The sequence below is a fragment of the Mustelus asterias genome, chromosome 25 (assembly GCF_964213995.1).
Source record: "Mustelus asterias chromosome 25, sMusAst1.hap1.1, whole genome shotgun sequence".
Taxonomy (NCBI): Eukaryota; Metazoa; Chordata; class Chondrichthyes; order Carcharhiniformes; family Triakidae; genus Mustelus; species Mustelus asterias.
Window position 1 is genome coordinate 4906868 of NC_135825.1, and position 13776 is coordinate 4920643.

The 13776-nt window shown below is 55.0% G+C and overlaps 1 long non-coding RNA gene across 1 annotated transcript in view; it reads left to right on the forward strand.

Annotated features, from left to right (window-relative positions):
• Positions 1-11420, forward strand: part of LOC144479172 (uncharacterized) — a 33201-nt gene extending 21781 nt beyond the window's left edge. The window contains exon 3 of the long non-coding RNA XR_013495479.1: positions 11368-11420. This is a non-coding gene — a long non-coding RNA (uncharacterized LOC144479172). The remainder of the gene's footprint in view (positions 1-11367) is intronic.
• The last annotated feature ends 2356 nt before the right edge of the window (positions 11421-13776 follow it).

A 13776-nucleotide genomic window follows, 5' to 3' on the forward strand; every position in this document is an offset into this window, starting at 1 on the left:
ACAGTGGTAGGGCGGCACGGTAGCACAGTGGTAGGGCGGCACGGTAGCACAGTGGTAGGGCGGCACGGTAACACAGTGGTAGGGTGGCACAGTAACACAGTGGTTGGTGGCACGGTAACACAGTGGTTGGTGGCACGGTAACACAGTGGTAGGGCGGCACGGTAACACAGTGGTAGGGCGGCACGGTAGCACAGTGGTAGGGCGGCACGGTAACACAGTGGTAGGGCGGCACGGTAGCACAGTGGTAGGGCGGCACAGTAACACAGTGGTTGGCGGCACGGTAACACAGTGGTAGGGCGGCACGGTAACACAGTGGTAGGGCGGCACGGTAGCACAGTGGTAGGGCGGCACAGTAACACAGTGGTTGGTGGCACGGTAACACAGTGGTAGGGCGGCACGGTAGCACAGTGGTAGGGCGGCACAGTAACACAGTGGTAGGGCGGCACGGTAGCACAGTGGTAGGGCGGCACAGTAACACAGTGGTTGGCGGCACGGTAACACAGTGGTAGGGCGGCACGGTAGCACAGTGGTAGGGCGGCACGGTAGCACAGTGGTTGGTGGCACGGTAACACAGTGGTAGGGCGGCACGGTAACACAGTGGTAGGGCGGCACAGTAACACAGTGGTTGGCGGCACGGTAACACAGTGGTAGGGCGGCACGGTAACACAGTGGTAGGGCGGCACGGTAGCACAGTGGTTGGTGGCACGGTAACACAGTGGTTGGTGGCACGGTAACACAGTGGTAGGGCGGCACAGTAACACAGTGGTTGGTGGCACGGTAACACAGTGGTAGGGCGGCACAGTAACACAGTGGTTGGTGGCACGGTAACACAGTGGTAGGGCGGCACGGTAGCACAGTGGTAGGGCGGCACGGTAGCACAGTGGTTGGTGGCACGGTAACACAGTGGTTGGTGGCACGGTAACACAGTGGTAGGGCGGCACAGTAACACAGTGGTTGGTGGCACGGTAACACAGTGGTAGGGCGGCACGGTAGCACAGTGGTAGGGCGGCACGGTAGCACAGTGGTTGGTGGCACGGTAACACAGTGGTAGGGCGGCACGGTAACACAGTGGTTGGTGGCACAGTAACACAGTGGTAGGGCGGCACAGTAACACAGTGGTAGGGCGGCACAGTAACACAGTGGTTGGTGGCACGGTAACACAGTGGTAGGGCGGCACAGTAACACAGTGGTTGGTGGCACGGTAACACAGTGGTAGGGCGGCACGGTAACACAGTGGTAGGGCGGCACAGTAACACAGTGGTAGGGCGGCACGGTAACACAGTGGTAGGGCGGCACAGTAACACAGTGGTTGGTGGCACGGTAACACAGTGGTAGGGCGGCACGGTAGCACAGTGGTAGGGCGGCACAGTAACACAGTGGTAGGGCGGCACAGTAACACAGTGGTAGGGCGGCACAGTAACACAGTGGTAGGGCGGCACAGTAACACAGTGGTAGGGCGGCACAGTAACACAGTGGTTGGTGGCACGGTAACACAGTGGTAGGGCGGCACAGTAACACAGTGGTTGGTGGCACGGTAACACAGTGGTTGGTGGCACGGTAGCACAGTGGTAGGGTGGCACGGTAACACAGTGGTTGGTGGCACGGTAACACAGTGGTTGGTGGCACGGTAACACAGTGGTTGGTGGCACGGTAACACAGTGGTTGGTGGCACGGTAACACAGTGGTTGGTGGCACGGTAGCACAGTGGTTGGTGGCACGGTAACACAGTGGTTGGTGGCACGGTAACACAGTGGTTGGTGGCACGGTAACACAGTGGTTGGTGGCACGGTAGCACAGTGGTTGGTGGCACGGTAACACAGTGGTTGGTGGCACGGTAACACAGTGGTTGGTGGCACGGTAACACAGTGGTTGGTGGCACGGTAACACAGTGGTTGGTGGCACGGTAACACAGTGGTTGGTGGCACGGTAGCACAGTGGTTGGTGGCACGGTAACACAGTGGTTGGTGGCACGGTAACACAGTGGTTGGTGGCACGGTAACACAGTGGTTGGTGGCACGGTAGCACAGTGGTTGGTGGCACAGTAACACAGTGGTAGGGCGGCACAGTAACACAGTGGTAGGGCGGCACGGTAACACAGTGGTAGGGCGGCACGGTAGCACAGTGGTAGGGCGGCACAGTAACACAGTAGTTGGTGGCACGGTAACACAGTGGTAGGGCGGCACAGTAACACAGTGGTAGGGCGGCACGGTAACACAGTAGTAGGGCGGCACGGTAATACAGTGGTTGGCGGCACGGTAACACAGTGGTTGGCGGCACGGTAACACAGTGGTTGGTGGCACGGTAACACAGTGGTTGGCGGCACAGTAACACAGTGGTAGGGCGGCACGGTAACACAGTGGTAGGGCGGCACGGTAACACAGTGGTTGGTGGCACAGTAACACAGTGGTTGGCGGCACGGTAACACAGTGGTAGGGCGGCACGGTAACACAGTGGTTGGTGGCACGGTAACACAGTGGTTGGTGGCACAGTAACACAGTGGTTGGCGGCACGGTAACACAGTGGTTGGTGGCACAGTAACACAGTAGTTGGCGGCACGGTAACACAGTGGTTGGCGGCACGGTAACACAGTGGTAGGGCGGCACGGTAACACAGTGGTAGGGCGGCACGGTAACACAGTGGTTGGTGGCACGGTAACACAGTGGTTGGTGGCACAGTAACACAGTGGTTGGCGGCACGGTAACACAGTGGTTGGTGGCACAGTAACACAGTAGTTGGCGGCACGGTAACACAGTGGTAGGGCGGCACGGTAACACAGTGGTTGGTGGCACGGTAACACAGTGGTAGGGTGGCACAGTAACACAGTGGTTGGTGGCACGGTAACACAGTGGTTGGCGGCACGGTAACACAGTGGTAGGGCGGCACGGTAACACAGTGGTTGGTGGCACAGTAACACAGTGGTTGGCGGCACGGTAACACAGTGGTAGGGCGGCACGGTAACACAGTGGTAGGGCGGCACGGTAACACAGTGGTTGGTGGCACGGTAACACAGTGGTAGGGCGGCACGGTAACACAGTGGTTGGTGGCACGGTAACACAGTGGTAGGGCGGCACGGTAGCACAGTGGTTGGTGGCACGGTAACACAGTGGTTGGCGGCACGGTAACACAGTGGTAGGGCGGCACGGTAACACAGTGGTAGGGTGGCACAGTAACACAGTGGTTGGTGGCACGGTAACACAGTGGTTGGTGGCATGGTAACACAGTGGTAGGGCGGCACGGTAACACAGTGGTAGGGCGGCACGGTAGCACAGTGGTAGGGCGGCACGGTAACACAGTGGTAGGGCGGCACGGTAGCACAGTGGTAGGGCGGCACGGTAACACAGTGGTTGGCGGCACAGTAACACAGTGGTTGGCGGCACGGTAACACAGTGGTAGGGCGGCACGGTAACACAGTGGTAGGGCGGCACGGTAGCACAGTGGTAGGGCGGCACGGTAGCACAGTGGTAGGGCGGCACAGTAACACAGTGGTTGGTGGCACGGTAACACAGTGGTAGGGCGGCACGGTAGCACAGTGGTAGGGTGGCACGGTAGCACAGTGGTAGGGCGGCACGGTAACACAGTGGTTGGGCGGCACGGTAACACAGTGGTAGGGCGGCACGGTAACACAGTGGTTGGGCGGCACGGTAACACAGTGGTTGGGCGGCACGGTAACACAGTGGTAGGGCGGCACGGTAGCACAGTGGTAGGGCGGCACGGTAGCACAGTGGTAGGGCGGCACGGTAACACAGTGGTAGGGTGGCACAGTAACACAGTGGTTGGTGGCACGGTAACACAGTGGTTGGTGGCACGGTAACACAGTGGTAGGGCGGCACGGTAACACAGTGGTAGGGCGGCACGGTAGCACAGTGGTAGGGCGGCACGGTAACACAGTGGTAGGGCGGCACGGTAGCACAGTGGTAGGGCGGCACAGTAACACAGTGGTTGGCGGCACGGTAACACAGTGGTAGGGCGGCACGGTAACACAGTGGTAGGGCGGCACGGTAGCACAGTGGTAGGGCGGCACAGTAACACAGTGGTTGGTGGCACGGTAACACAGTGGTAGGGCGGCACGGTAGCACAGTGGTAGGGCGGCACAGTAACACAGTGGTAGGGCGGCACGGTAGCACAGTGGTAGGGCGGCACAGTAACACAGTGGTTGGCGGCACGGTAACACAGTGGTAGGGCGGCACGGTAGCACAGTGGTAGGGCGGCACGGTAGCACAGTGGTTGGTGGCACGGTAACACAGTGGTAGGGCGGCACGGTAACACAGTGGTAGGGCGGCACAGTAACACAGTGGTTGGCGGCACGGTAACACAGTGGTAGGGCGGCACGGTAACACAGTGGTAGGGCGGCACGGTAGCACAGTGGTTGGTGGCACGGTAACACAGTGGTTGGTGGCACGGTAACACAGTGGTAGGGCGGCACAGTAACACAGTGGTTGGTGGCACGGTAACACAGTGGTAGGGCGGCACAGTAACACAGTGGTTGGTGGCACGGTAACACAGTGGTAGGGCGGCACGGTAGCACAGTGGTAGGGCGGCACGGTAGCACAGTGGTTGGTGGCACGGTAACACAGTGGTTGGTGGCACGGTAACACAGTGGTAGGGCGGCACAGTAACACAGTGGTTGGTGGCACGGTAACACAGTGGTAGGGCGGCACGGTAGCACAGTGGTAGGGCGGCACGGTAGCACAGTGGTTGGTGGCACGGTAACACAGTGGTAGGGCGGCACGGTAACACAGTGGTTGGTGGCACAGTAACACAGTGGTAGGGCGGCACAGTAACACAGTGGTAGGGCGGCACAGTAACACAGTGGTTGGTGGCACGGTAACACAGTGGTAGGGCGGCACAGTAACACAGTGGTTGGTGGCACGGTAACACAGTGGTAGGGCGGCACGGTAACACAGTGGTAGGGCGGCACAGTAACACAGTGGTAGGGCGGCACGGTAACACAGTGGTAGGGCGGCACAGTAACACAGTGGTTGGTGGCACGGTAACACAGTGGTAGGGCGGCACGGTAGCACAGTGGTAGGGCGGCACAGTAACACAGTGGTAGGGCGGCACAGTAACACAGTGGTAGGGCGGCACAGTAACACAGTGGTAGGGCGGCACAGTAACACAGTGGTAGGGCGGCACAGTAACACAGTGGTTGGTGGCACGGTAACACAGTGGTAGGGCGGCACGGTAGCACAGTGGTAGGGCGGCACAGTAACACAGTGGTTGGTGGCACGGTAACACAGTGGTTGGTGGCACGGTAGCACAGTGGTAGGGTGGCACGGTAACACAGTGGTTGGTGGCACGGTAACACAGTGGTTGGTGGCACGGTAACACAGTGGTTGGTGGCACGGTAACACAGTGGTTGGTGGCACGGTAACACAGTGGTTGGTGGCACGGTAGCACAGTGGTTGGTGGCATGGTAACACAGTGGTTGGTGGCACGGTAACACAGTGGTTGGTGGCACGGTAACACAGTGGTTGGTGGCACGGTAGCACAGTGGTTGGTGGCACGGTAACACAGTGGTTGGTGGCACGGTAACACAGTGGTTGGTGGCACGGTAACACAGTGGTTGGTGGCACGGTAACACAGTGGTTGGTGGCACGGTAACACAGTGGTTGGTGGCACGGTAGCACAGTGGTTGGTGGCACGGTAACACAGTGGTTGGTGGCACGGTAACACAGTGGTTGGTGGCACGGTAACACAGTGGTTGGTGGCACGGTAGCACAGTGGTTGGTGGCACAGTAACACAGTGGTAGGGCGGCACAGTAACACAGTGGTAGGGCGGCACGGTAACACAGTGGTAGGGCGGCACGGTAGCACAGTGGTAGGGCGGCACAGTAACACAGTAGTTGGTGGCACGGTAACACAGTGGTAGGGCGGCACAGTAACACAGTGGTTGGTGGCACGGTAACACAGTGGTAGGGCGGCACGGTAGCACAGTGGTAGGGCGGCACAGTAACACAGTGGTAGGGCGGCACGGTAGCACAGTGGTAGGGCGGCACAGTAACACAGTGGTTGGCGGCACGGTAACACAGTGGTAGGGCGGCACGGTAGCACAGTGGTAGGGCGGCACGGTAGCACAGTGGTTGGTGGCACGGTAACACAGTGGTAGGGCGGCACGGTAACACAGTGGTAGGGCGGCACAGTAACACAGTGGTTGGCGGCACGGTAACACAGTGGTAGGGCGGCACGGTAACACAGTGGTAGGGCGGCACGGTAGCACAGTGGTAGGGCGGCACGGTAGCACAGTGGTTGGTGGCACGGTAACACAGTGGTTGGTGGCACGGTAACACAGTGGTAGGGCGGCACAGTAACACAGTGGTTGGTGGCACGGTAACACAGTGGTAGGGCGGCACGGTAACACAGTGGTAGGGCGGCACGGTAGCACAGTGGTAGGGCGGCACGGTAGCACAGTGGTTGATGGCACGGTAACACAGTGGTAGGGCGGCACGGTAACACAGTGGTTGGTGGCACAGTAACACAGTGGTAGGGCGGCACAGTAACACAGTGGTTGGTGGCACGGTAACACAGTGGTAGGGCGGCACGGTAACACAGTGGTTGGCGGCACGGTAACACAGTGGTAGGGCGGCACAGTAACACAGTGGTAGGGCGGCACGGTAACACAGTGGTAGGGCGGCACGGTAACACAGTGGTAGGGTGGCACGGTAACACAGTGGTAGGGCGGCACAGTAACACAGTGGTAGGGCGGCACAGTAACACAGTGGTAGGGCGGCACAGTAACACAGTGGTAGGGCGGCACAGTAACACAGTGGTTGGTGGCACGGTAACACAGTGGTAGGGCGGCACGGTAGCACAGTGGTAGGGCGGCACAGTAACACAGTGGTAGGGCGGCACAGTAACACAGTGGAAGGGCGGCACAGTAACACAGTGGTAGGGCGGCACAGTAACACAGTGGTAGGGCGGCACAGTAACACAGTGGTTGGTGGCACGGTAACACAGTGGTAGGGCGGCACAGTAACACAGTGGTAGGGCGGCACAGTAACACAGTGGTAGGGCGGCACAGTAACACAGTGGTAGGGCGGCACGGTAGCACAGTGGTAGGGCGGCACGGTAACACAGTGGTTGGTGGCACGGTAACACAGTGGTTGGTGGCACGGTAGCACAGTGGTAGGGTGGCACGGTAACACAGTGGTTGGTGGCACGGTAACACAGTGGTTGGTGGCACGGTAACACAGTGGTTGGTGGCACGGTAACACAGTGGTTGGTGGCACGGTAACACAGTGGTTGGTGGCACGGTAGCACAGTGGTTGGTGGCACGGTAACACAGTGGTTGGTGGCACGGTAACACAGTGGTTGGTGGCACGGTAACACAGTGGTTGGTGGCACGGTAGCACAGTGGTTGGTGGCACGGTAACACAGTGGTTGGTGGCACGGTAACACAGTGGTTGGTGGCACGGTAACACAGTGGTTGGTGGCACGGTAACACAGTGGTTGGTGGCACGGTAACACAGTGGTTGGTGGCACGGTAGCACAGTGGTTGGTGGCACGGTAACACAGTGGTTGGTGGCACGGTAACACAGTGGTTGGTGGCACGGTAACACAGTGGTTGGTGGCACGGTAGCACAGTGGTTGGTGGCACAGTAACACAGTGGTAGGGCGGCACAGTAACACAGTGGTAGGGCGGCACGGTAACACAGTGGTAGGGCGGCACGGTAACACAGTGGTTGGTGGCACGGTAACACAGTGGTAGGGTGGCACGGTAACACAGTGGTTGGTGGCACGGTAACACAGTGGTTGGTGGCACGGTAACACAGTGGTAGGGCGGCACGGTAACACAGTGGTTGGTGGCACGGTAGCACAGTGGTTGGTGGCACAGTAACACAGTGGTAGGGTGGCACGGTAACACAGTGGTTGGTGGCACGGTAGCACAGTGGTAGGGTGGCACGGTAACACAGTGGTTGGTGGCACGGTAGCACAGTGGTAGGGTGGCACGGTAACACAGTGGTTGGTGGCACGGTAACACAGTGGTAGGGCGGCACGGTAACACAGTGGTTGGTGGCACGGTAGCACAGTGGTTGGTGGCACAGTAACACAGTGGTAGGGTGGCACGGTAACACAGTGGTTGGCGGCACGGTAACACAGTAGTTGGTGGCACGGTAACACAGTGGTAGGGCGGCACAGTAGCACAGTGGTAGGGCGGCACGGTAACACAGTGGTTGGTGGCACGGTAACACAGTGGTTGGTGGCACGGTAACACAGTGGTAGGGTGGCACAGTAACACAGTGGTTGGTGGCACGGTAACACAGTGGTTGGTGGCACGGTAACACAGTGGTAGGGCGGCACGGTAACACAGTGGTTGGTGGCACGGTAACACAGTGGTAGGGCGGCACGGTAACACAGTAGTTGGTGGCACGGTAACACAGTGGTTGGTGGCACGGTAACACAGTGGTAGGGCGGCACAGTAGCACAGTGGTAGGGCGGCACGGTAACACAGTAGTTGGTGGCACGGTAACACAGTAGTTGGTGGCACGGTAACACAGTGGTTGGCGGCACGGTAACACAGTAGTTGGTGGCACGGTAACACAGTGGTAGGGCGGCACAGTAGCACAGTGGTAGGGCGGCACGGTAACACAGTAGTTGGTGGCACGGTAACACAGTGGTAGGGCGGCACGGTAACACAGTAGTTGGTGGCACGGTAACACAGTGGTTGGCGGCACGGTAACACAGTGGTTGGCGGCACGGTAACACAGTGGTTGGCGGCACGGTAACACAGTGGTAGGGCGGCACGGTAACACAGTAGTTGGTGGCACGGTAACACAGTGGTAGGGCGGCACGGTAACACAGTAGTTGGTGGCACGGTAACACAGTGGTAGGGTGGCGCGGTAACACAGTGGTAGGGTGGCACGGTAACACAGTGGTAGGGCGGCACGGTAACACAGTAGTTGGTGGCACGGTAACACAGTAGTTGGTGGCACGGTAACACAGTGGTAGGGCGGCACGGTAACACAGTAGTTGGTGGCACGGTAACACAGTGGTAGGGCGGCACAGTAGCACAGTGGTTAACATCGCTGACTCACAATGCCAGGGTCATGGGTCCAATTCCCGACTTGTCACTGTCTGCGTGGGTTTCCTCCTGGAGCTCCGCTTTCCTCCAAAGATGTGTGAGTTCGGTTGATTGGCCATGCTAAATTGCCCCTAGTGTCAGGGCGATTAGCAAGATAAATACGTGGGGATAGGGCCTGGGTGGGATTGTGATTGGTGCAGACTCAATGGGCAGAATCGCCTCTTTCTGCACTATGGGGATTCTAGGATTCTAGGAAAAGGCGGGAGAATGGGGTTGAGAAACTTATCAGCTATGATTGAATGGCAGAGAAGACTCGATGGGCCGAGTGGCCTAATTCTGTTCCTGTATCTCATGGTCTTATGGCCCATCATTGTTGCTGTTGATTATCTCTGAACTGGTTTGGAATGGTCTGAAGTGGTGCAAGGTTTTAAATAAACACAAGTACTTCCCATTTTCTAAACGAAGGACTCCTAAATTAAGCTTCAGCAAAACAAAGACTTGTTCAGCCCACACCTGGATCACTGTGAGCTGTTCTAACCAGACACCACGCCTTAGGAAGGATCAACTGGCTTTGGGGGAGATGTACCAGAATGATACCTGTACTCCAAGGATTAGATTACAAGGAGAGATCACACAAACTGGAAGGTAGAAGGGTAAGGAGTGATTCAGGCAAGGTTTTCAGGATATTAGAGGGATAGATAGGGTAGGTCAAAAACCACTTCCATTTTTTGGGAAGTCTAGCACCAGGGGGACATGGTTAAAAATTACAACCAGACCTTGGAGTGAAATTAGAAAACAGTTTCATCACACAAATGGTGACAGAAGTTTGGAACTGTTACAAGTCAGGTCGGATACTTCAAATGTTCTATGAAGCTCACCTGACTTGTAACATTTTACATTGAATTTTGTTAGGATGAGAGTGAGAGGTTTCACTCCAGGTTTGATTCAACTGACCCATGAGGAGCTTTCATCAAAAACAAAGTTTAATTAAGAATATTGTTGACATGTATAGTAAGACACTTAGCAAGAACTAAGGGGCGGCACGGTAGCACAGTGGTTAGCACTGCTGCTTCACAGCTTCAGGGACCTGGGTTCGATTCCCAGCTTGGGTCACTGTCTGTGTGGAGTTTGCACATTCTCCTCGTGTCTGCGTGGGTTTCCTCTGGGTGCTCCGGTTTCCTCCCACAGTCCAAAGATGTGTGGGTTAGGTTGATTGGCCATGCTAAAAATAGCCCTTAGTGTCCTGAGATGCGTAGGTTAGAGGGATTAGTGGGTAAAATATGTAGGGATATGGGGGTAGGGCCTGGATGGGATTGTGGTCAGTGCAGACTCAATGGGCCGAATGGCCTCTTTCTGTACTGTGGGATTTCTATGATTTCTAACTTTTAACAATTACAAACAAGAAGCACAACAACCACGATAACTCTTACGGAAATATCTCTAACGTGTTCCAACCAAAGCCAACACCTAAATACACAAAACCCTCCAAATAAGCACAATACAGCTTGGTTGTGCTTGGTTAATGCCCACTTGTTACAGGAATCCAGCCTCCTGGGCTGAATGCTGTAAATTCCTTGTGAAGAAACGCAGATGAGGTTGTAATCGAATCTGTTTCTTAAAACACAGCTTCTTTAAGGCAGAACCAAACAAAGAGAAAATAAAACAGGGAGAGAAAGAGACTGCTTCTTAGCTTGCTGATAAACCGCTTCCCAAAATGAAACTGAAGGCCCAATCACCTGACTGCCGTAGCTTAGCTCCACCCCCGAATGACATCGCTGAAGCTGTAAACTTTGTGGTTGAAAAAAACTTTCTTAAAGGTACGCTCACATGACAGGAAGAGTTTTCCCCAAATGGTATTTGATCCTAGATCAATTGTTAATTTTAAATCTGTTATTTGTCAACCACAGGTACACAAGGATCTGGTACAAGGTGGTTAAATGGAGATAGACCTCTCTAAGATCACTCCCAAGCCTCCTACACTCCAGGGAAAAAGGTCCCAGTCTATCCAGCCTCTCCTTTTAACTCAAACCACCAACTCCCGATCGCATCCTAGTAAATCTTTTCTGCACTCTTTCTGGTTTAATAATATCCTTTCTATAATAGGATAGCCAAAAATAGCTGTATTCAGAGAATGCAAGAGGTAAAGTCTTTTATATCCCTCTCAGGAAGGTTAGACTATTATATGAAGTAAGGGAAGAGATGACGGAGTGCAGGAGAGCTTTGGATTGCTTTAGCAAAGAGCTAGCATACACACGATGGGCTGAATGATGTTATTCTTTGCTGGAAACCAATGGAGGGTGGTAATTAGTCAATGGCTAACATTCTTGCCAATTCTTTTCCTGTTGCAGGAGGTTCTTCCTCAAAAAAGGCTCCACCACCAACAACACCACCAACAACAACCCTAGCAACAACAACAACAACCCTAGCAACAACAACAACAACAACCCTAGCAACAGCATCAACTGAAAGAGGTAGATTTTCCTTCATGGTTAAATTCAATAAAGTGGTAGGATTTGATTTTCCCTCGTTGAAACAGAGCCGTTCTTTGTTAGCTTTTGCCTGACAGAAGACCACCGCAGTTGGTTAGTCTCCATTTCTAGGCTTCAGATGCCAAGGGCTGAATTCTCCCATCTTGGACTAAATCACGTAGTGGCGGCGGGAAGTGGCAGATGGAGACTGACAGGAAACTACGTCATATCTTCTGGCTCCAGGCTCATAGAATCATCCAGTGCAGAAGGAGGCCATTTGGCCCATCGAGCCTGCACCCACAACAATCCCACCCGGGTCCTATCCCTGCCACGCCACATATTGGCCCTCCTCGTCCCCCTGACACTAAGGGGCAATTTAGCATGGCTAATCAACCTAACTCATACATCTTTGTACTGTGGGAGGAAACGGGAGCACCCGGAGGAAACCCATGCAGAGAATGGGAGAACGTGTAAACTGCACACACACAGTGACCCAAGGCCGGAATTGAACCCGGGTCCTGGCGCTGTGAAAACCAGGGGTGTCCTGGAACAACGGGCGAGATTTTATGGCCTCGCTCGTCCCGAAACCGTAAAATCCCACCCAAGGTCAACGGACCTTCCCATTGTCCGTCCCTCGCCCGCTCCAATTCCCGTGGCTGGCGGGGTGGTAAAATTCCAATCAATGGGTTTTCCCGCCGGTGCTGTGAAGAATCATTTGTGGGCGGAAGATTCCAGCTGGGCCTTCACCTGCATCCCATTAACGGGGTGATCTGATTTGATTTGATTTATTATTGTCACATGTATTAGTATACAGTGAAAAGTATTGTTTCTTCCGCGCTATACAGAAAAAGCATACCGTTCATAGAGAAGGAAACGAGAGAGTGCAGAATGTAGTGCTACAGTCATAGCTAGGGTGTAGAGAAAGATCAACTTTATGCAAGGCAGGTCCATTCAAAAGCCTGACAGCAGCAGGGAAGAAGCTGTTCTCGAGTCGGTTGGTACATGACCTCAGACTTTTGTATCTTTTTCCCGACGGAAGAAGGTGGAAGAGAGAATGTCCGGGGTGCGTGGGGTCCTTAATTATGCTGGCTGCTTTGCTGAGGCAGCGGGAAGTGTAGACAGAGTCAATGGGTGGGAGGCTGGTTTGAGGACCAGTTTCATGCCGGCCTCTGATGGGTTTCCCAATCCATTATGGTGGGCACCTGGGTGGGATTGTTGTCGGTGCAGGCTCGATGGGCCAAATGGCCTCCTTCTGCACTGGATGATTCTATGAGACTGGAGCCAGAAGATATGGCGAAGTGTCAGTCTCCACCTACCACTTCCCGCCGCCACTACGTGGGCACCTGCGGAAGATCCCGTGGCGAATTTAGGCTGGCGTTGAGCCGATTGTTAGACGCCCGTCAAAAATCTCCGCCCACCATTGAGCCTGTCAGCGGGGCCTTGGTAGAATCCTGCCCCAGGTCTCCAATGCCAGACCTCCGACTGCAGCTTGCCAACTTCAGGCTTTTCACTCCAGGCCTCCAGCACACGTCACTCATGGGCAGCTCAAGCCGGCCTCTTACAGTCCCTGGGTCTGTTGGCAGGTCAAATCTCGGGGACATGGCAGTCAGCGCGCCCAGGGTGTTATTGTGAAGCCCACCTCATCCAAATGGAAAGGAGTTTGGTATTTAAATTTACAAAACTAGATTATTAGCAGGACAGGAGGAGTTGATTGGCATTCCTGTTCCTACATCTAGGTTCATGGGAACAGAGACCCACATAGGACCCCTGCCCCATGTCTCTGAGCTTCTGATCCAGGGAAATCTATTCACATTTGACAGGTGCCACATCAAAGGTTATCTCATGCTCTAATCTGTACAAGGAACTTTTCCCGTCTGCTCATGAGGTTTAAGTTAAGAGGAGAAAGAATTAATAGGAACCTGAGGAGCAATTATTTTTACACGTATGTGGAATGAGCTGTCGGAGGAAGTGGTTGAGGCAGGGACATTGACAACATTTAAAAGGCATTTGGACAGATACATGGATAGGAAAGGTTTAGACGGATATGGGCCAAATGCAGGCAAATGGGGATAGCTTAGATGAGCATTTTGGTCGGCATGGACCAGTTGGGCTGAAGGGCCTGTCGCTGTGCCGTAGATTCTATGATTCTATAAGTGACTCACCTCTGACTCGAGTAGATGACTTCAAAACTACTTTAGTTAACTCTGTACACTCTCGACATGGTAAGCTACTTGGTATGCTTATCTCATCTGCTCTACAGAGTTTCTGATGTCACTCATATATCATGAT